The 22,012-nt window shown below is 36.3% G+C and overlaps 2 long non-coding RNA genes across 2 annotated transcripts in view; both read left to right on the forward strand.

The window, feature by feature from the left end:
• LOC110396229 overlaps positions 1-5,457 on the forward strand; it is a 30,851-nt gene extending 25,394 nt beyond the window's left edge. The window contains exon 5 of the long non-coding RNA XR_002436862.1: positions 2,478-5,457. This is a non-coding gene — a long non-coding RNA (uncharacterized LOC110396229). The remainder of the gene's footprint in view (positions 1-2,477) is intronic.
• On the forward strand, positions 5,500-15,263 carry LOC110396228. The gene is made up of 2 exons (XR_002436861.1): positions 5,500-7,156; positions 8,042-15,263. It is a non-coding gene; the product is annotated as an uncharacterized LOC110396228 (long non-coding RNA).

Below are 22,012 nucleotides of genomic sequence, written 5' to 3' on the forward strand. Positions count from 1 at the left end.
TTAGCCCTTAAACACATCACTGTGAGAGCATGGGGAAACTGAATTACATTCAAAAAGCACAGTAGGTTATAAATCACATAGTAGCCTGATTATATTGTTTAGTTAATTGACTTAATGAATAAGCTGCTAACAGTTTGGGGAAAAATCCCAGCACATATGAAACTTATATAAAACTTACTGTGAAGTTTGACAGATGGTTCACAACTGTTTGGGTACCAGGCCAGCTCTGAAAGTAATGCCTCCTATTTTATCATGTCAGCCCATGACATCAGAGGTGGATGTTGGTGGGATGGCAGTAGAGGGGCAGTCTGACAGAACGGTGTCTGGCATGGAAGTGCGTATGGAGCAAAGGTGTGGAACTGTATTCCTCCATGTGGCCAAAAAATGGCGCCCACTGACATTCATCCATGCTTGCTTAACATTTAAGGAGACCAAACAGTGGATGTAAGAACAGTGAAGTGGTGGGTGGTGCATTTCAGCAATAGTGGCAGTGACAGTGGTCACCTCTGCTGGTGAAGATTGTGATGAGCGCTGCACTCAAGCTCTCGTTCATCACTGGTGAAAATGCACAGCTAATGGTGGTGACTATGTTGAAAAACATTCTTTAGTAGCTGGTAATTTTATCTATCAAATAGTGTTATTGTGCTCTTGTGCATCTTTTGTAGTTTCCATGGAAATAAATTGGAGGCATCCTTTCTGCAGTTACTGACGTACATTCTGTAATGCTGACAGGAATATTCCTTACAGTAGCCGTAAATTTGCCTCTATAGCATCCCAGCAGACAGCCAGTTAAATCACAGCCTACCAGAGGGTAGACTGACCTTTACCACATCATCTATGCTTAAATGAGCTTTGGAGGAATTTACAAATGACCTTGTCTGGATTTACTTTGGGTTCAATTTGTGACAAAGTATACACCTTCTTGTTCAGGATTCTTACTAAGAACTGCGCTATATACCTGTATTGTTTTCTTTCCATTACCTTTGAAGTGCGATGCTTGATACCGATTGTCTCCACTGTTTGCAGGTGCATTTGCTAGGTCTCATCTCCAATAACCTAATGCCACTATCTGTCTTCTTATATTTTTTATATTACTCGATTAAAGTTTGTGCTCTAAAACCCTCATATCTTGTGTGATGACTCAGAATTTTACTGAGCCTGTGCCGCACATGTGACAGAGGAGCTAGGAATATGGCTATAAAGGCCCATTAAGGTCACTTGCTCTGTAGCCTACCATTTCTCATCCCACAGCAGTGGGACTCATTTAATGAGATGTGGAAAAATTGTTGCGCTGATACAGGCAGTGTAATTGTCAATCTTATAAAATATGGTGATGGCGAAACAGTAGCTAAGCTGGCCTAATTCCAGTCCTCATATATTCACACCACAAACATTTACTTACAGTGCATGCCTGCTATTTTTGCTTCCGCCTGCACTATGCTCAGAGCTAGAAAGTGGGTCTGAAATTGATCCTTGTCAAGTTTTAATGTTTTGTGAAAAAAAGAAATCATATTCACCTAAAATATTTATAAAATATTTGCTATTTACTTTGATTTACTGAATAATGCTTATTATTGAATCTACTGAATATTCATAGAAATAAAATCTTCAGATATATTATCAAAATTTCAAGATAACAGTTTTTACATCTTCCTTCATTCTAGCACAAAAACATGAACCTTATGGTGATATGCCTCTGTTACAATAATAGTGACAGAAAATTTAAAGAACTGAGATTACATATTGGAGAGGGAAACAACTTGTACAGTTCTTGCCCAACATCTCCATACAGTTTTTGTTTTCTCCTCTTCTTTAAGTATTTGTTACGTTTTTCTGAATGTGTGGTTTAATTTGCAACAGCACTGGAACCTATTTCTCTATTAATTTGACTCATAATCTGTTGGCATTGATATAATTGATTCATGAGAGGTTTTTTTGCAGGTGCACAATTTTGTAGAGCTAATTGGATAAAGCTTTTTTTTTAATCTTAAAAATGAATGTTCACTTGTTGGTTTGGGAACACTCTTTATCCTTCAAACGTATTCTGGGCAAATCTAACCCATTTAGAGGGCTAGGTTTCAGATATTATTCATAAAGGCAATAGCTGGAAATTGGCCTAGAATATGAAAGTCATCATTCAGTTTTACAGGCTCAGGAACCAAAGAGATTTTGCCATGCGATATTAAAATCACATCTCAGTGCTTTGACTTCAGCTTCTCTGAATTTCGGTAAGACCTGCATGACTAATTCATTTAGCCTGTTTGGTGACCCCCAGTCTCTATTAGTTATATTAATGGTTTAGGAATGAAAACAATATTTTCGAAGAAATGCATTTTCTGTTTATTGCTAACATAAATAGTTTATAATCTTCAGTCACGTCAACTGAATCATGATATCGAAACCATGAAAAGATGCTTTGGATGAATAAGAAGCTGTTTTGTTATTCTTGTCTTGTTTGTTTTGTTTTATATTCCCAGGTCACTAGAATTACTCTTTGAAAGTAATGTAAGAGGTGGTTCTGTGATATAAACACATTTTTGTCAAGTTTTGTAAGAACAAGAGTGGGGAATACTGGCTGACTCAATTCCTCAATTCTGAATTGTTATTTTGTTTCTTCTGGGAGAATGGAGGAAGCTTTTGACATCCCACCTACTCAAAAATGGTCCTATGTAAGTATCCCATAATTAAAAACAAAAAAAACCAAAGAAACAAACAAAAAGACTGTGTTTTCTGAGGTGCTCCTGAGTCTTCTCACTCTCATATGAGATTGCGTTATTTAACCCAGTGTAACCCAATGCTTATTTTAAACCTTCTTTATTTTCCACATTTGGATTCAGTGTTAATTACATTAAGAATGTAATTAACCCCATTCTGAGACCAGCAAAAGTTTAGGCATCTCCTTTTACATATCTGTTCAACCACATGTGCCTTTGTTTGTTTTCCTATATTGTCATCTGAACCTTGGAAGGTCTGCACTGTGGGTTCCTTCTACGTACATATCTATTCACATAATAAGCTTTCAAACTCTGTAAATACTTTGGGAAACGTCAGCTATAGGGAGAACAGAATGGTAAGAAAGTAGATCTTTAAGAAGGTGATGAGTTGCCTGATCACTGCAATCTCTTATGAACTTATCTGAATTACACAGATAAAATTGTTGAAAGATTCTCAAAAGCTCAATATCATACCAAAAACTGTTGTTAGCTAAACCATCATAAAAAATCAAAAAACCTTTGAAAATGTCACAGAGATGTATTATTCAATATATAAATAGATGCCTTGTGCCTTTTTCTCTTCTATAGGCCTCCATGTAATTACATGTACCATGATGCAGTGTAGGATGAGAGTCCCACATATCTATCAGGAGAGGGTTTGACATGTGGTCTCTGAAGAGAGAGTTATGACATTAGTCACCTAAATGGGTGCTTCTGTGAGGCATAATTAAACTGATCAGTAAGTCAACTAAGTTTAGGACTGAACTTTTGGAGGCCTGATTTTTTTTTTTTTTAATTTTTTTTTTCCCTGAAAAGCTGATTTCCAGCTAGCCCGGAAAGGTTATTTTCTGCATCATTTTTCATCAAAAACAAAAGTGCCTGGTGTTGCATTAGAAGTTAAGAATTCCTAGAAGCAATGTGAATGCATTTTTCATCCGTATATCCTCAAAAGATGGGGAACTTCTGGTATAAAACTTACAGCTACTTTCTAAAACAGAAGTCAGGGCACCTGAGTATGAAAATCAGAATAGCATTTGTCTCAAACTTTGCTAGTTGCCAGAGATGTAATTTACTGAAGGGCTGACAAGGGCGAGAGTTGAATTAACTGAAATTTCGAGTCTTCCTGATAACTTCTGCATTGCTGCTCACCACTGCTGCAAAGCTCTGATGTCCCCAGAGGAAAGTCATAGTCTAGCGGACCTTAGACAGGAGACAGTCCTGAACGCACATAGGATGCTTTCTCAGAATGGGTTTTATTTTTCTAGGCACTGAAAAAAAAAAAAAAAACATAACCCAGTGGATTCCAACAAAATAAAATAGAAAATGTTAAAACAAATTAACATAATTTTTTTTAATCATGATTTGTTCTAAAGAAAAGGTGTGGAAAGTACTTATCTCTGACAGAATGAAAAAAATATGCCAAAATAAGGAAGTTGAAACAGAAGAAGATAATGAGCCCAAAGGAGGTAAGAATATACAGACATTGAGAGGGGGGGAAAAAAAAAAGAAAAAAATCCACAGCACATTTGGAAGTCCTTTCAGAACAGATGTTTTACAGCTATTCTGCAAGTCTTGACTGAGGAACTTGAATCTCAGCTGCTGGTCGCTGAAATGGTAGGTTTAGTTTTACAAAAGTCAAGCAACATTCATACTATTTATTTGACTCAGGACTAATGAAAAAACTCCTAATATATTAATTATTATAGAGCCTCACACTATGAAACTTCACATAGAGTTAATTATTATCTTGTCAATGAGTGGTGTAATGATAAACAAAGTGTATAAATTTGCTTGCTGGTGCATTTGAGGAGCTACGTATTCATTATAGGGCTCAAATTAGAAGTGAATAACCTCTGTTTTCCCACAGTTCTTATCCATGTTGTTAACATTAGTGATTGTCTTGCACTGTGAATGTGAATAATTGCAAGCTGTTCAGTAACAGATATTAGCTGTGGTTCTGTCCCGTTTTGTGCTGAGTAGTGCCACTGTTGTCTCTCATTTCTGCACACAGAGAATACATTTTTCTCTTTGCCTAAATTTTTGCCTAAAACATGAGGAGTGGAGTCTTCACAACTTTATGACCTCATTTTATATTCATCACAGGAGAATGTTCAGAGTTAAGTAAAATAGCAGGCTGAATGTAGAAATGGCTTCTTTTCAATAGCTGTGGGCCTGCTGCTTTAATTAATCTTTTTAGCTTCCAAGAACTGGTTTGTAAACACAGCTTGGTAGATTACAAAGTGTAAAGCCTCAGTAATTAAAAGGTATAACAGCACTGAGTTTCTCGACAAACAAAAGATAAAACTGGCTTCATATTTGTAAACCAAGTTTTGAACACAGTGATGGAAGAGCAGGACCACGTGGCATAAATGCAGACAGACAGTAATGTGCCTACAATTTTTTGGGTAAAGGTTATAACAGCGATGACTGGGAGGGAGACAGAGGTAAGAGAGAACCCCACCAGGAGTGGTGACCTGGGCTGTCAGAGGGAGAGATGTACTGTGTAAAGGTCGGTCCCCTGATAATATCTGAATTTGGAATGGTGGGGATTGGAATGGTGGGGCTTGGATAATTGCACATCACAGTTCAATGTGTCTTAGTGTAGTCCCAGACTGGAGTTACAGGCACAGCAGAAAAATGGTAAGCAGCTAGAAACCAAGGATAGTACAAGGTGATGTCACTATCAATAAACCATTTGAGGAAAAATGTATTTTCTTTAAATATCATTCTAAAAACTGCCCAACACTTAAAAAAAAAAAAAAAAAAAAAAAAAAAGTAGATTTATCTTGCACAACACACTGGCCCACTGCCTAGACTACTAAAGCAGTAAGAAAGATGTCTTCATTTCTTACATCATTAGTCTCAACAGTAAATCTGCAGGATGTTTTTTAATTAGAAGTAATACATTTTAAACAGATATTTGGAAAACATTTAAGTCTTTCATTATGCATGTGCAGGAAGTTGCCTTTTTTTGTCAGCAACGATAAGTCATGCTGCTTGCACTGAAGCAGCATGGTGACAGCATAGAGCTCTGCAATACATTTTGCTGCATGGAACCATAGCACTTCATAAGAAAAAAATAATGGGACTATTTGCAAGAAATAGACCTATTTGGTGTGAAAAGTGGTAATCTCTGAAGGAATAGTGTGTGTGTATGTGTGTCTCTGTACACACCCATGTACAAATGCTATAGTTACGTAGTCTATTACAGTCTTGCAAAATAAGCTGATACGCTTTAATTCATTGTGAATTTCTGGGCTTAATGGGGAAACTCCACTCAGAACATCCTTTCCCTTTAAAAATAATAATAAATATCACTTCCTCCATGATGAATGGGAATCTAACATGAATAAGTTCTTAACATTTGTGTATTAGATTACATTATTAATTGTTGCTGTTTTGCAAAAAAAAAAAAATTATAATTATTTCTGCTTGACTCTTTAATCACTGGATTTACCTCTTCTACTAGGTCCGCAAGAACTTAGGGACAGGGACTTGTAATAATTCTTTATTAGGCTACCTGCTACTAAATTCATTCAAACTCCATGGTCTTAAAAGTTTATAGCCAGACAAAAAATAGTGTCACCACTAAAGTATTTCAGCTAACTATCAGGCCCTCTCTTTTAGTACAAAATGTATTGTCACAAGTATTACTTTATTTTCATGATCTCAGATCAGCCACCAACTATTTTAACTTAGCTCTTCACATACTTTCAAATAACTGATATCCTCATCAACCAGCGTTAGCATGTTACATGGAACGAAGTCAGTCACCTCCATGTTTGGTAAAAGGAAAATCTGATGTTCTTTTCATTAAACTAATTCCATTTGGATCGGCACCAGAACAACTCTGACCAGAATTTAGCCTGACATACTTGGTTGTCAAGGGCACCGTGTGTTTCAGGAGAGGCTATTACAATTCAAAAGCAACACAGCAAAAACCTTTTAGTTTAGTTGGAATTTTACTAGTTGTTAGCACCAATTTTCATGCATTAGAGGCCTGATGAAATTGCTGATGTAAGAAGTGATAATTTTCTTGATGTGAAACTAATAGGACATTTTTAATTTAATATTAAAGTAGAGAATAACTTAGTCTCTGTTGTAGAAGAACATGCTAAAATTAAAAAAAAAAAAAGCAGAATTAACTGGGCAAATAGCAAATGCCTATGAATCATGGAAAGGGAATGTAAACAATTAATACTAATTAGTATCAGATTTCAAGATTAAGTTAAATGGAGGAAATGACATCACTGCTAAGGCCTGTGGCAAACTTCCAAAATAATCCTTTTCCTTTCTGTTGTTTGCCCAGGTTTTTTTTGCAGTTGTCTTCTCAGTTTGATAGTGCTTATCCTGAATTTTGAAACAGCAATTTAAAAACATCCATTGCCCGAGCTGTTTGTTGGTTATCTTTGTCTACCCAGATCTGGAGGAATCAGGATCAAGTAAGTAATAGCTTCTGCTGGGTGTTATTACACACTCACCTTATTTAACTGTCATCTCACCTTGCCCTTGCACCGGAGCTCTACTTTACATGTGTTCCTTTTCCCACTTTACACCATTCCTGTCTAATCCTACATGTAGTGCTCTCCTAATTTAATTTTGTTGCTAATGCACAGGTTTTTTCCTGCCATACTTATTTATTTATTGTTGTGCTGAGCACCTTGCTTACACATTACAACATTAGGTCACAGATCAGCAGCAAGATCCCCACCAAACAGAGCAGATGTCGATGCATTGCCAATCCTACATGCAGCTTCTGATTGCGGGCACTCTGCAGAACTCACTCACACTATGGGACTTGAATTTGCACTGCCAATAAACTTCTTTTCTCAATAACTCACTCAAGGTTCAAAGCTTCTTCTCAGTATTACATTCTCCTTCCCCAAATATTGCCATCTGTTGTTTAAACTACAGCAATTTTAATCTTTAATGTTTTTCAAATTCTATATATACTAAATCGTTCTTATTAACCCAAATGAAATTTATAGAGAAGCATACGCACAAACTGTACAGAGAAGATGAAAACAAGTATTTCTGTACAAATTATCTGTAAGTAAAAAGGCTTAAATTATTTTCTAGCTCTTCTGTGGCAAGGAGGAGTATTTTCTTAATTTGGTGATTCCCCTGGGTTGTCTTCAAATGTGATTTGCCAATCAGTATTTCTGCTGATGTGACATTTATCTCTCCTGAGTTGCATTTCTGTTGGCTAGGCAGTAGGTTAATACCTGAACCCTTTCAATTCTATTTTTGAGCCGTATCTTAGATTTTCAGGAAGGAGGAACGAACAACTTGAAGTTCAAATGCATATTTATTTAACTTATTTCCAGGCAGAAGGATCAGCACTGCAGTCCAGGTCATGCGGTGTGTTTTTGCAAGATCCAGCTATGATTGTCTGCCTTGGACCTCTTCCAGCCAAAGATAAACTTGACTTACACCCTTAAAATTCATAAGCCAGGGTCTGCAGTTTGACATCAGATGACCAATATACAGTCTTCAATATTTATCGCCGGCAGTTGCAGCTGCTTCTGAAGGCATGTGAAAGGACCTTGTAGTAAAGTTCTTTCTCTGAATTCTCACTGTTCATAAAACTAATCAGAAAACATGACAGAATATTTCACTCTACTCTGCAATGACTTAGAACGTTCTGATCTACCATTCAAAACTCAATTCTTGAGCTAATTTTGGCAGGACAGATAAACTCCTTGTGTCTTAGTTTCCCCATCCGGAATAACAGCACCTACCTTTTTCACTGGGGAACTTTAATTAATCAGCAACTCTAGACGGCTACATAGAGCAGAGCAAACAATCTGGCATGAGCAGTTTATTCAGTGAATTTAGACGGCTTTCAGATAACCCTCGAGCAGATGGTGTTGTTATCAGCTACAGAGGAAAAGAGTTAAAATCACCCCAGCCTGAATATTTCTGCTGTTATAGTTCACTTTACAGAATCTTCAGCCCCAAGGAAGTACTTCTCAAAGATAAGGAACCTTTTCTTTTCAGCTGTCTGAGAACCACCTTCAAAAGACAGCACCCATGGGACTGCTGGAGCTCTCTGATTCCCAGGGAGGCAGGTGGAGGAGGCTTCCATACACAGTTTGACTGATCAAGGCCCATTGGGATCTGTCCATGCTTCAGAAAAGATTTTACCTTAACCAGAAAGCCTTTTTTAACCATCTTGTCTTGGCTGACGCCTTCGGATAATGGACAGGCTTTCTTTGACATCAGGAAACAAAACATCATTTTGAAGGATAACAGAAAGAGAGTCAAGCCAGAATGAGTTTTACTTTAAAATGTTCAAGAATTCTATCTATCATTCAAGGTAACAATTACATACCACATAAATTCACTACTTGCTATTCAAGAGAAAAACTGCTTGTTATCATTGAGTTTAACTTACTTATTTCAAAGCATTGTATCTCATTTTACTTTACTTTATTTTTTCATTTGTATTCCCCTGGAGACTACCTTAAGGTTTATACAAGTTTTCAGAAAGAAATTATATAAGCCATGTTACGCTAGTCATTGCCTAGCAGCCACCACATCTAAACAATGAGTACCAGGCTATTGGATTATATTTTGAAATACAATTTTCAGCCTTGCAAGTGCCCAGTCACATAATGCCTGACAGCTAGTAGCTGGTGTGATTATGTGGGCTGTCAAAGACCACCTCTGTTCTAACACAAAAGATACACCACCTGATTGCTTAGAGCTAGATGATATAAAGGATTCTGCTGCTGAGTTAGGACTTTGTCTTTAGTTTCTTAAGTTAGAAACTGGATTACATTTCCCTACCTTTCTTTCTTGTCTACAGTGACCCATCTAACCCTTGAAGTACCTAACGACTTCTGTGGATTTTAAGTGTTGCAGACTGATTGTGTGAGAGTTTTAATGCCCCTGGCAGAGACAGCTGGTATCTGCTTCTCTGTTTGAATGTGCTGTGGTGACTGATTATGATGTGCTTAGCGCCATCTCATATTTAAGTGGGTTTTGAGGAATTAAACTGTTTGTATTAAAAAGGTATTTTCAGAATTCATAATGAACCTCTTTGAAGTGCTTCTTGTAGGCTCTGAGTGTAAAAACACCTGAGAAGCTTGGAAAAGATGCCTGTGCTCATATCTATATCTGAAACACCATCATTTTTCTAATTTAAACCAGCGACAATGGTGCCAAACACAACGGACATAAAGATGGAAGTTGATTTTACAGAAAACTTAGCACAACCGGCATTTTTTTCTTATCTGTAAGAAACAGAGAAAATAACCTTTGATTAGGCCTTCCAGCTTGACCTCTAGTGGATGAAGTTCTGCTTTTCTGAACAAAAAGTTACAACACTATCCTCAGGCTGGCTGGAGTCAACAATGAGATTTTTCACCAAGGTTCAGTTTCCTTCTTTCCTTCTCCCTGAACTTCCTCTTTTGTCCTTTTCTTTTAGTAGATGTTGACAAAACTTTCATCTTTATTCAGTTTTAGAATGTAGTGTTTTTTTAAATGCGAATAACAGGTGAAAAAAAGTTCTTTATCACAATGGGTAATGCTAAAAATGCATTGGGAACATTCCTATACTAATGAAAAGGACATTCTTGAAATTGCTAAACGCAAAGCTGCAAAGAGACAGACTCTACACATCTTAACATAATTATTCCTGGAATTCCAGATGTTTAATAAAAGGCTCAAGGCAAAAGTTATTTTTCTGTAACATTTGAATAACATTAAAGCATCATTTAAATCAATGATTTAGCCATATTTACCCATCTGTAATTCTTTGGTAGCGTATGTCATGTTAGACAAGCTGGATATAGGAACAGAATGCGTGTCCAATGCTGAGGTAAGTCTTACATCCATGATTTTTCTTATAATTTCACCTGGTTTATTTTCTTTAAATTAAGCCTAAATTTTAATAAGGGAAATAGTGTTAACTAAGTCATAATTTAAGAACTGAAGAAAAAAAATATGTTGAAAAATTAATTCTCAGTGGCAGCCACCAACGTTCAACATGACAGATACTTTTCCTTAAAAAGTCTGTCTTCTGTTTGCTCTAAGAGGTACTGCTATGCTGTGTTATAATCCAACAGTGGCTGTAAACACTGGACAGTTCTGGAATAAGTCTACTTTCACAGGGTGTTTTTTTTTTTTTTTTAATGTTATGTGATGTCTTCTTTTTCACATAGATCAAGTTTGGAAGCAGACCATTCCACGTTACTACCTTATCCACATTCTCTCTCTGGGCAGTTTTTTTTTGTTTGTTTGTTGACCTGTGTATAGTTCACATGAAAAAATGAATAGTTTCAGAAAAGCCTTAGTCTTGTGCACCTGTGTAAGGCTCTGCAACTGAATTCTGTTCTGGAATTCTTTGAAGTTGATGCTACGGATGCAGTAAGCTACTTCAGATTGATATTGATAGTTAATGAAGGTGAATAAATGCATAGCAATTGCATTAAAAAATCCACTTGCTCAGAATTTCACTTCAGTGTAGTTGATTTTTAGCAAAAAGGAAGATACAGCATGTCTTAGCTCCTGTAATTTTCTGATATTTTGTCACTAGTTCACTTTTGCAGAAAACTATGAAATAATTTAGAGCATGCCATAGAAACAAGCAACCAAACAACAAGAAAAATAACATTGCAATCAAAACAAAAAAAATACCTCTCCACATACAAAGGTCTTCTGTTCAATCCCTTTAAATTCAGAGCTAAACTTATAGAACCAAACAACGAGATTATTTCTTGTGAGGGAGTTTCTGAAGGACATCCCAGGAGGTCACTGCTGTACACGTCTGGATCCTGGATCCACAGTGATACATCAAAGCAATCATGCAACAAGTAGTAAATCACAATCTGATGTCCTCACAACCTACACATTTAAAACAAACAAACATGTATTAAAAAAGACATGCTTGTGCCTTGTTTCAGACACTTGTTGAGTGTCTGTATAGTTATACTGGTATAATACATTATAGGTTAGGTCATACAATGTTCACAGGATGTATTTTGTTTTCCTTTTCCATATTTGTCTACTAGTTTATATTCCTATCTGGAGCACCACCTGCCTGACAAAATGAAGCATGTTGCACTACTGTGAATGGGCTCAACTTGACTTATATACCCTTGCTGGTTTATACTGCTCTGGAGATGAAAAGCAGCCTTTAGGCTGGGATTGTGCAATCAGTCTGGCATAGCGGAGTCATGCAGAATAGACATAGGCTGAATTTAAATGAAAGCTCACATAGGTAAATTACATCACCAAGTAAGTCAGTGCTAAATGTTACCGAAGCTTCATATGGAGTAAGTATATAGAGATGTCAGAGTTCCTCCTTAACTCACTGATTAAAAATTGTATTTCTACATAAGTAAGTTCAAGCTTTCAACCAACCTTAGGTGACTGCCAGTGCATTATCTTCAGTGGAGTTATAACTATTGTAACTGACTACACTAAAAAAAGTATTGGAACATGAGACTGCAGAAATACTACCTTCTTCACCGAGACTCACTCAAAGCAATATGTAAATAATTTAAACCTCTTTGTTTCTGTGTAAGCTTTTATTATAGATTTTCTGGTTTCTAGGGATCTGGCTCTGGAATAGCTTCTAACTTCTTGTTCCAGAAACAACAGCACTGCATAACTTTGTTGCCAGAGTCTTCTCCCTAGATTTCATTAAAATCAGTCAAATAACATCCTCTAGGCATTCTCAGCTCCGTTGTGCTGTGCTGTGTTTTGAAAGGACTGCAGGTATTTCTGTATACTTACCAACATCTAAAAACTTTGTTCCTCACTCTGCCTTCTGATATATCTGCTGAGGAATTTTATGGCATCTCTGTGGAAAGACTTTTGTGTATTACATTTCTTAAAAAAAAATATAACTTAATATTCATATAGTCCTTGTGGGATTAATGGATGTGGATAAATGGGAATCTGTGAAATCATAACCGCAGAAGAGCAAGCACAAATTATAAAACCATAGGCATAATCTGAAGCATGTGTCCAAATAGTACCCAGAAAAATCCTGGACAGAAATGAGACCTGGTCATAAACCAGGAAACTTGGGCAGCAGGAACAATTTATAATGGTGGAGACCTCAGAGAATGTGGTAAAATCACAGTAGAGTTAATCAAGAAGAACAAAAAGTACTAGAAATACTAAAAAAAAGCTACAATAGTCTCCTTGTTCTGATTGATATATTTGGAAACAACAAAAAAAATACTTTAGATATTTATTATTTATTACTTAAGTGATCAAATTCTGTCATTATTTCTGTGCCAAATTTTCCTTCGCTTGGAAGTTTACTTCTATCGGTAAGATTCTGTGGAGCTTTTTTTTTTTAAAAAAAAAAAACAAATTACTATCTTTTCATACTGAAAATTAAAATACATTCGGCCACAGCAGCCCAAACCCTGACCCTTTTCTGCAAAAACTCCAACAGCACTCACCAGATTCCAGATTGCTGTGAAGGCAGAGATGGTTTCTTCTTGGCAAGACGGAACACTTGGAAATTCAAAATGACATTCTACAAAATTGCACAGATATTTTTCAATTTCAACATGTGCATAAACTATGCTTTGTTTAGGACTATGGAGTACAGAAGGACTTATTCAACATACGTATGCATGTGAAAGAACTGGAAACAGCTAATTTGCAAAATATTTACTTCTAGAGGTCATCTTTGACCTTAATTTTGATTTTAACTTTGTAAATACTATTAAAATACTTTTATTTAAAATATTAATGTATTAAGATCATATTTTAAATATGATAATTATACAAATATTATTATTATTATTCTCTTTCAAGTGTGAATATTTAAGGCTGTATAAAATATATGTGGCTTTCTTCTGGGTACTTTTGTCATATCATTAATACATAAATAAGAATGGAGGAGGTACATTTCACAAAGAATGTTCTATTGTGAGTTCTTATGGCATGTGTCAAGACATAATGCTTCTATGTTGTATGAAGTTTTACCTGGCTTAGGATAATTTATGAATCATCTTTTGTCTAGTTTTCTTTAAATAAAAATGAATAGACACATATGCACAGAGTTTTTGGAAGACAGAACCTGATGCCACATATTTGAAGTTTAAATAGCTCTTTCTAGGAAACTGAGTGATCAAAAAACTTGAGTCTAAAATACAAACTTGTGAAGAACTTTCTCTACAAAATATTATCAATAACTTCAAATTGCAGAAGCAATTACCTTCCACCTGTTTTTTTGTTACCCAGCTATTCCTAAACATTTAATGTGAAGAGAATTTAAGGATCTGTGAAAGGAGATGGAAAATAACTATCAATAATTTTATCATGATTACTTGAGGAAAAAAATACTGTGAAAGCATACAGTTGTAATCCATGAAGGATTATTGTCATGGCAAAGTCTTCACTCTTATATAAGTTTTTCAAAGCTTCAGGCAAACGTTCTGTAACAAACTAACAGGCAGGGAGAAAATCAGTGAGGAAATACGTTTATCTGTAATTTATGATATTTACTTCATCTGAGATTTTGAAGAGATCAGGGCAATGGTTCAAAAGATGCCCAGAAATTTTGTTCCAATTTCAGTTCTTCTCGCTTTGATAAACAATATTTTCCTGTTTTCAGTGCAGCATTAGCTCAGTTTCTCAAGATAGCTACAGGCTATCAGTTTCAGCAACATAAAATGCTAGACTTATCTTTAATTAAAAGGAGGCAATAGAATATGTCCTGATAGATTTCAGTTTCCTTATCAGCAAAATATAAAACTATATCCATGTTACTTGCAGGCAACTAGCATGAGGATTATTGATTTAGCACAGTCAAGGAGTTTCATAGCGCATTATTTTGTAAGCATTTCACATGTTCCTTATAAAATATATATATATAAGGGGCATCAAAGAACAGCTCATTCCTGAAGGAAAGTAGAAGGACTTTGTCTCATCAGGGCTGCTTGAGGATGACATGAGCCTGCCCTCTTCTGTCACCTCAAAGTGGAGGAAGTCCAGTAATCCAAATCTAAAGAATGTCAAGCTAAAGAGCTGCCTAAAACAAGGAAATTTACTTTCCTTAAATGTCTCTATCCTACATAAACAGAAAGATAGCGTAAATAAATTCTTTCCATATAACATTCTTCAAGCCCTTAGTGCCATTTAAACTTTGACTTTTTCAATTTGCATCCCATACTTGTAACGCTAAAGATAATACAGACATACAGTACCCAAACAAGTGCCAAGCCATACTGAATACTGTGTCAAGAGCTGCACTCAATGTCATTAAAATCTTCCCACTTCACGAATCGCTTCAGTTTATCTTCTAAGAAAAGTAGTATCTGTAATAAAGGTTTTGGTACACAAACCAACATTAGCAGAGCTGTACTTTCAGTATCTTCTATATCATTTCATGTAAATACCTCCTCATAGTAAGAACAATTTCCCTTTATATTTATCCTCATTATTTTTATATTACTATTGTTTGTATGAGTGTGTATAAGATTTGCTCCTTTGATAACCATGCCCATGCACCTGAAAATAATGCCTGTTAAAAAGACAGTGCCCATTTAGACTCATGGCTATACTAAAAAAAAAAAAGAAAATCATATTAACGTCAGAGTTTCCCAAAATCTCCATCAGCTAAGATTCTGCAAATATATGTAAAGACATTTTCAGATTTTATAAAAAGTCCTGCAGAAAGGCTATGTTACACTGCAAAGATCAGTAGGGTGCACTGGGCATTAATAGAATATATGGGGAGTAGAAAACCTCCAGGAAAAATAAGAGAACATTTGGATGCAGATAAAAGTTGTGTCAGTTCATTTTTAGTTGGCTCGGAGTAACTGTAAGAAACGTTATGTTAGAAACAGCAGAATTAAAACCAAAATCAAGTCTCAAATTGTTTCAGCTGTCAAATTCTGTTTTCTGTTGTTGTTTTCTGTTGTTTTTTTTTGCTAAGTACTTGCACATGTTCTAAACATTGTCTCATCTGAATATACTTAAAACAGTTACCTACTATATTATTTCTCATAAATATTAAACAAAATTGTGTATTCTCTGTGTATTCTGCTCCAACTCGGGCATTTTCAATTCTGATGAGGGCAGTTATGCCAAGGCAAGTTCTGCTGCACTTCGGTGACAAGGGATTGTAACAGAAGCGTGATCTGCCTCTTCTCTTGGCATCATCCTTCCTTGTGAGGAATCTTCTGTGTTTCCAAATGCAGGCTAGCATGGGAATTCATCACAAGACCTTTAAAAGAGAGGAGAAAATAAAATGCCCTCCCAAGGCAGGTTATATTCTGCCCCCAACTGCCGCAGTTCTGGCAAAGGCAACTAACAGCACAAATTACGTGTTAATACAGATGGATAATGGCTGCGTCCCTTGCAGTGAATCACAGTGAATACTCGTGGAGAAAGAATCTGAAGACGACTCTTCCGATCAGTTTCTTAGCAGGAGCTCATGTGTAACATCTCAACCAGCTCTGATAGGCTTGGTGTAAAACTGAGTTATACTGACAGTACAGATTGGAATGTGTTTGGCACGTGCCAACCATAATACTAGAAGACTTGTATTCCTGGTTCTTCCATTTTAGTACCTTTCAAAAGCCTTACGCTCACCAAATAAATAAATGAATAAATTGAAATATCCCCTGAGAGGTCTCCTGTAGATACCGAGAGACAGAGGCGTTAGTATTTTGGTAAGCAGCAGATGAAATGAATCTGTGTATCTAGTTACTAAATGCACACTCGGAAACTGAAACAAGTGATCGGCACAGAGGTGAGAGATGAAGATACTGTAGGTTAAATTGGAGGAAGATTAAGCAGTCTGCATATCAGTGAGCACTTACTATCTAAAAGTATGCACAGAAATTAGAAAAGTACGAGGAGGCATATAGGACTCAGCAGTAAGGACAGTGAAGGAGACTTAAGGCTAAATTCTGGCTTTATGTACAATTACTTACATAGTAAATGGAATTTCTCTTCATGTCCAACACAAGAGGGATATTATCTCTGTGCAGACTAGTGAGTAACATTTATAGTTTGCTCACTGGATCAGTTACATAAAGAATTCTGTCACTTACTGACATCAGCAGTAACTTGAGCCACAGGAATTAATGAGCTCGATGGCTAAGGATGCCAATTAACTTTTGGACCAAACCCCAGTAAAGTCACCACCACTTCCACAGAAGTAAATGCCAAAATCCCTATTGATTTCAGTGATGACAGGTGTTTCTCTTAGCAGGCATCTCTGCGCTGCAGAGGGATTGTGCTGGACTCTCTGTACTGAGGAAAATGTCTCCTTATGTCCTCCATTCCCTTCACATGAAAGCGAACAACGTGGGAGAGTTTCATCCATTCACGTAATGGATAAAAGAAGGCACACAGTCCAAACTCAAAAGTGAAGATAGATAATGAAAGACATAACATGTCTAACCAAGAAAAATGACAGAGTTCAGGAGGACCCATGCCCTGTATTCAACTGGTGCTTCTTGCACCCTTACCTCTGAGCAGAGTGGCTTTTAGTCACGCTACACTATCTGAAGGCCCCTCACTTCTGCCCTCAAACACTGTTGGTTTTGCTTGTTAACCCCCCACCACAAAATCATCATTTATATGTAACTTATGATTACTGTCTCCAATTCTTTTTGTTAAATCATGTATGAAAGCTTATGTAAAGAAACAAATTGCACGGCCCTGGTAGCTCAGTACTGTGGAGATTATGGAGGAATGGATTAGAGAAAACAGAAAACATGAATAGTTTCAGACTCAAAGATCTTAAATAATGTTTGAAGAAGACATTAACTCAAATATTAAAAATAATTTCACTTATACACAAATTTTTTCTGATTGCCATTAATCAGCAAAGAATGCATATGCTTTCAGAAAGACTTGCATTATCATGTAAGGTAGTAGCAGAATCACTGGCAAGAAAATGAGAGAAGTGCAGTCCCAAGCATGTCCCTTATCAAGATGCTGTGATGGCATTCTCACACCATAGCACTCAAAAAAAATTGAACAACACATGAAAAAAGACTCAGAGGAATGCAAATATTACAGTAACTTACCGTAAAAGAAAGCACAATTTATTCTTTCATTTCAACGTTGTTTAAGACAACCTGAAAGACAATCACAGAATCACAGAATATCGCAAGTTGGAAGAGACCCACAAGGATGACTGAAGCCAACCCCGGGCACCACACAGCGCCAACAAAACACAAAACAAAACAAAAAAGAAAATAAAGAACAAAAATCAGAAAAATCAAGTCAATATGAAAACTCATTAAGTTGTAAGATAGCATTTGGAAATGAGAATAAGTTCATTTATATCAACCACTGAACCAAGAAGGAAAACAAATTTTGTAGTTAAAATATTGAAGACAAGTGAAGCGCCCTATCTCCTTTTGTCATTTAGGATTTGGATCTCCTAAAATTTAATTCACATCCTGTCTGATTTATATTCTGGAATAGTTGTTAATCAGACAAAGCTGTTCTGCTTTCTAAGAGAGCTGAGAATAGGGCCTAGGTGTCCCTGGTGGATACTCAAACTACAGAATCATTTTCATTTTCTGTCTGACTCTCTAAATATTTGAACAACTTGAGCAAGAATGGCAGAGGGACGCACCCTGGAATGCTAATTACCTTTGAGCATTCATTACAAATTGGTCAGTTCTTTGGGAATTCATTTAGAAACTATGAAAGGTGGATGTTTAAGTCGTTAGTTATTAAGCAAGGTGAGAAAGGAAGCTGGCTTCGACGCTAAAGAGGTTTAGCTTTGTTTACCTGTGAGAGTCTAAAAACCTAAAGTTGTACCTAAATGCTGAACTTAGTGAATATAACCTAAAAAAGCATTTAGGAACACAAAAACTGCAAGAAAAGACATCTTGTATAAGAAAAAAGAATTAAATTGTATGCAGATGCTGGTATTTATGAAGAAACCTACAGGTCGAATATATTCATGTATGCATACACAAACACGCTGTAAGAAAATATGCCAGTATTTCTGATATGAATGCAGCAGAGAAAGCAACAGTAGTTAACTTTTATTTAGATGCACTATTTAAGCATGCTTTTATTCAGAAAATTAAGTCCATATAAAATAGAAGCAAAGGCTAGAATTAAATAAGAGGAAAACAAAAAAACTTGATGTCAGTGGAAGGGGAAAATTTTAAGGTACTCTCAATTTGGCATTATTCTGTACAGTCTTGCAATTCTTTGCTAGCTAAATTCATTTTTGAAGATGATAACATTAGAACCTCAAGAAAGTGTCCCTCTCCAGCTTTGCTGTAGGTCCCCTTTAGGTACTGGAGGGCCTCTAGAATATCTCCCCAGAGCCTTCTCCTCTCCAGACTGAACAAGCCCAAGTCTCTCAGCCTGACTTCACAGGAGAGGTGCTCCAGCCTTCTGATCATCTTTGTGGCCTTCTTCTGGATCTGCTCTAGCTGGTCCATGTCTTTCTTATGCTGGGGCCCCAGAGCTGAATGCAGTATTGCAGGTGGGATCTCACAAGAGTGGAGAAAAGGGGCACAATGACCTCTCTCACGCTGCTGGCCACTCTTCTTTCAATACAACCCAAGACAGAATTGACCTTCTGGGCTGCAAGCACATATTGCTGGTTCACATTCATAGACAGAACATCAGAAAGCCTCTGAAGCAGATCACACAGGCCAAATTTGATACAATTAAATTCTCAGAAGCTTAAGCAATCCTAGAGATTAGTAGTGTTCTTCACATAGCTATTTTTGATGACTTTTTTTCCCCACCAACATCAGCACTTCTAATTTTGACCAGTTTAGCCAATCCTAAATTTCACTTCCCTCAGTAAAGAAAGACATTGTAACAGCACTAATGAAGATGGAGTTAATTCAGTCCTAATAAGATGAAAAAGTCTATGGGTACTTATCCTGGCTACATAGCAATTTAGAGGTCTTCTCTGTGCCCCTTGTGAATAAGCTTTCTATTGATACAGGTTTAGGCAGCTGGTGCAGGTACTTTATCTTCTGAAAACTATGAGATCTGAACACCTGGTGAGTCCCAGTGCACCACTTAAAATTGCCTGCAGCAGCCTGCTTCTGTCAGAGGTTGGAAGCCCTGCCAGCATGACCAGATTTCCTCTGTTTTCTTTCCATCAGCCACAGGCCTTCCCTGCCAGAGCCTAGAACACTTCCAACTAATAAGAGCAGTGGGAGATCATTTCATCAGCTACTGCACAGATTTCAAGATGATCTATTGCATATTTTGCATTCCCAAGTAAAATATAGACTAAGACTAAGAAAGCATTAACCACACAAAACATTTAATGGGAATTAGAGCCTTGTCACTGAGAGTTAGCACGTAGACCACTGTATTCTATTTTTTCATTCTATGTGTAGAACAGCATTGTCCTTTAACAATTTGTTTCCAATGAGATTGAGATTATTTAATCTTGCATCTTTCACCGTGGGATGAGAGTTAAAAGGGATCTCACATTGTTAAAATGCGCTCTCTACTGAATATGGTATATTGCTGTCCTAATATTTCTGTTATGTATTACAGTCAAGCCAATGGTGCCCAACACGAGTTTTATTTAGGGATGAAGTTGCTTCGGACTGGGTAAAACAAAGACGTGATAGTTTTAAAACAGAAAATGAGATACCTTGGCTTGACATAATTAAAATTTACCTACTAAAGTAGCTGAAAAAAAATAAACAAAAACATTTTTCTGTCTCACTTCAAATGCACTGCCCAAAGCTACGCATCGGATGAGAAGGCTGGAATCAGAGCACTGAGACAGCTAAGTGTATTTCATTTATTCAGTAAAACCCAACATTCCAGACGCAAACACAGCATCATCTGCAAAATTACTGTTAACAGAAGGATTGCCATTAAAATCCATTATTTCATTTAGACTACTCTCATGAAAAAAAAGATCTGCACAATCACTTCACTGACTGGTCTACCTATTTCCTTCTCATCTAGCCATGAATGAAATCTGTGCTAAAATCACATTGATTGCAATGGCAGTTGATGTTGCAGACATTCATAGAAAACTCCAAAAGATATAAATATATATTAAAAAACCCAACAGTTTCTGTCCAGAATTTCATATACTAATATAGCCTTCCTGAACTTCTTCTCAAAACCTTTTGGAATTATATGCATTCTCCTGAAGACTTGCAACCAACAGTGAGTCCGAAACACTTCTGTAAATCATGCCATAATCCTGCCCAAGGAATTCAAACCACTTAAAGCACACAAACCAAGGGAACTATTTGCTGTGCTGTATGTGCGTGATTTCACATTTAGAAAAAGGTCAGTGTCATGAAAAATCCCCCTACTGGAATGTGATTTTTCTAGTACTTATAACTTTTTGCGTACGGGAGAAGACAGCAGGAAAGTCAAAGTGTTTAAAAGATAAAGGAAAATAAAATGAAAACATATTTAACATCAGTACCTACAACCAAAAAGGTTATTTTTACATCTCCAGAACTAAACGATCACTCCCACAATATAATGAAATCCAGAAAATGTATTATACTGGAGAACGAATTAGCTGTGAGTGCAGTGAAAGCTGAAGAAGATGCCTTAAACACCTTAGCAAGTAAATAGCTTCAAGGAGAGAGATTCTTAGTTTACTTAATGAAGGAAACATGGAATTATTTTTAGTTCTTCTGTTGTATAAAATAACAACAACAAAATTGTCATGGACTGTATTAAGTTGTCAGTTAATCACAAACTGTACTTACCTTAGATGTATTGACTCCTGTTAGATCCCATATCCATCTCTTTCTCCATAAAACTGGCAGGTCTACTTTGACATTAGGCTATGCTTGGTGTATGCAGTGTGAAACAGCAGCCTTTTTAAGTTTTGTGTTCTTGTAGTTGGGAAAAATATTCATTCTTGTGTCAGAGATAAGCTTGATTTTCCCTGTATTGAGGTTCACTGTGCACTGAGCTGGTTCAAATACCATTACACAAAGCATCAGAGACAATCAACTGCAAGTATATATAATTTCAATCATGCACAACAGATATGCTACTGATTCTGAGGAATACAACTTGGACTTGGCTTGAAGAAGGCTTTTCTTTAACACAGTAACATGGAAGTCATTAGCAGTCATATGGAAGACCAATGAATTGAAATCAAATCAGGTCATGGAAAGAGAAAATCCATTTACTGGAATTTAACAAAAAAATACTAAATGTATTTTAAGAAAAAAACTCTATTCAGAATTTATCTTGTAAAGACCAAAGGATATCACCAAATAAGACAAAGATTAATTGCAAAGTGTTTCTAAGTTTTTTAATATAATATTTTAAATACTCAAAATACTTTGTAATAGATCAATAACGATACAATGTATTGTTAC

This window comes from Numida meleagris, chromosome 3, assembly GCF_002078875.1.
Source record: "Numida meleagris isolate 19003 breed g44 Domestic line chromosome 3, NumMel1.0, whole genome shotgun sequence".
NCBI lineage: Eukaryota > Metazoa > Chordata > Aves > Galliformes > Numididae > Numida > Numida meleagris.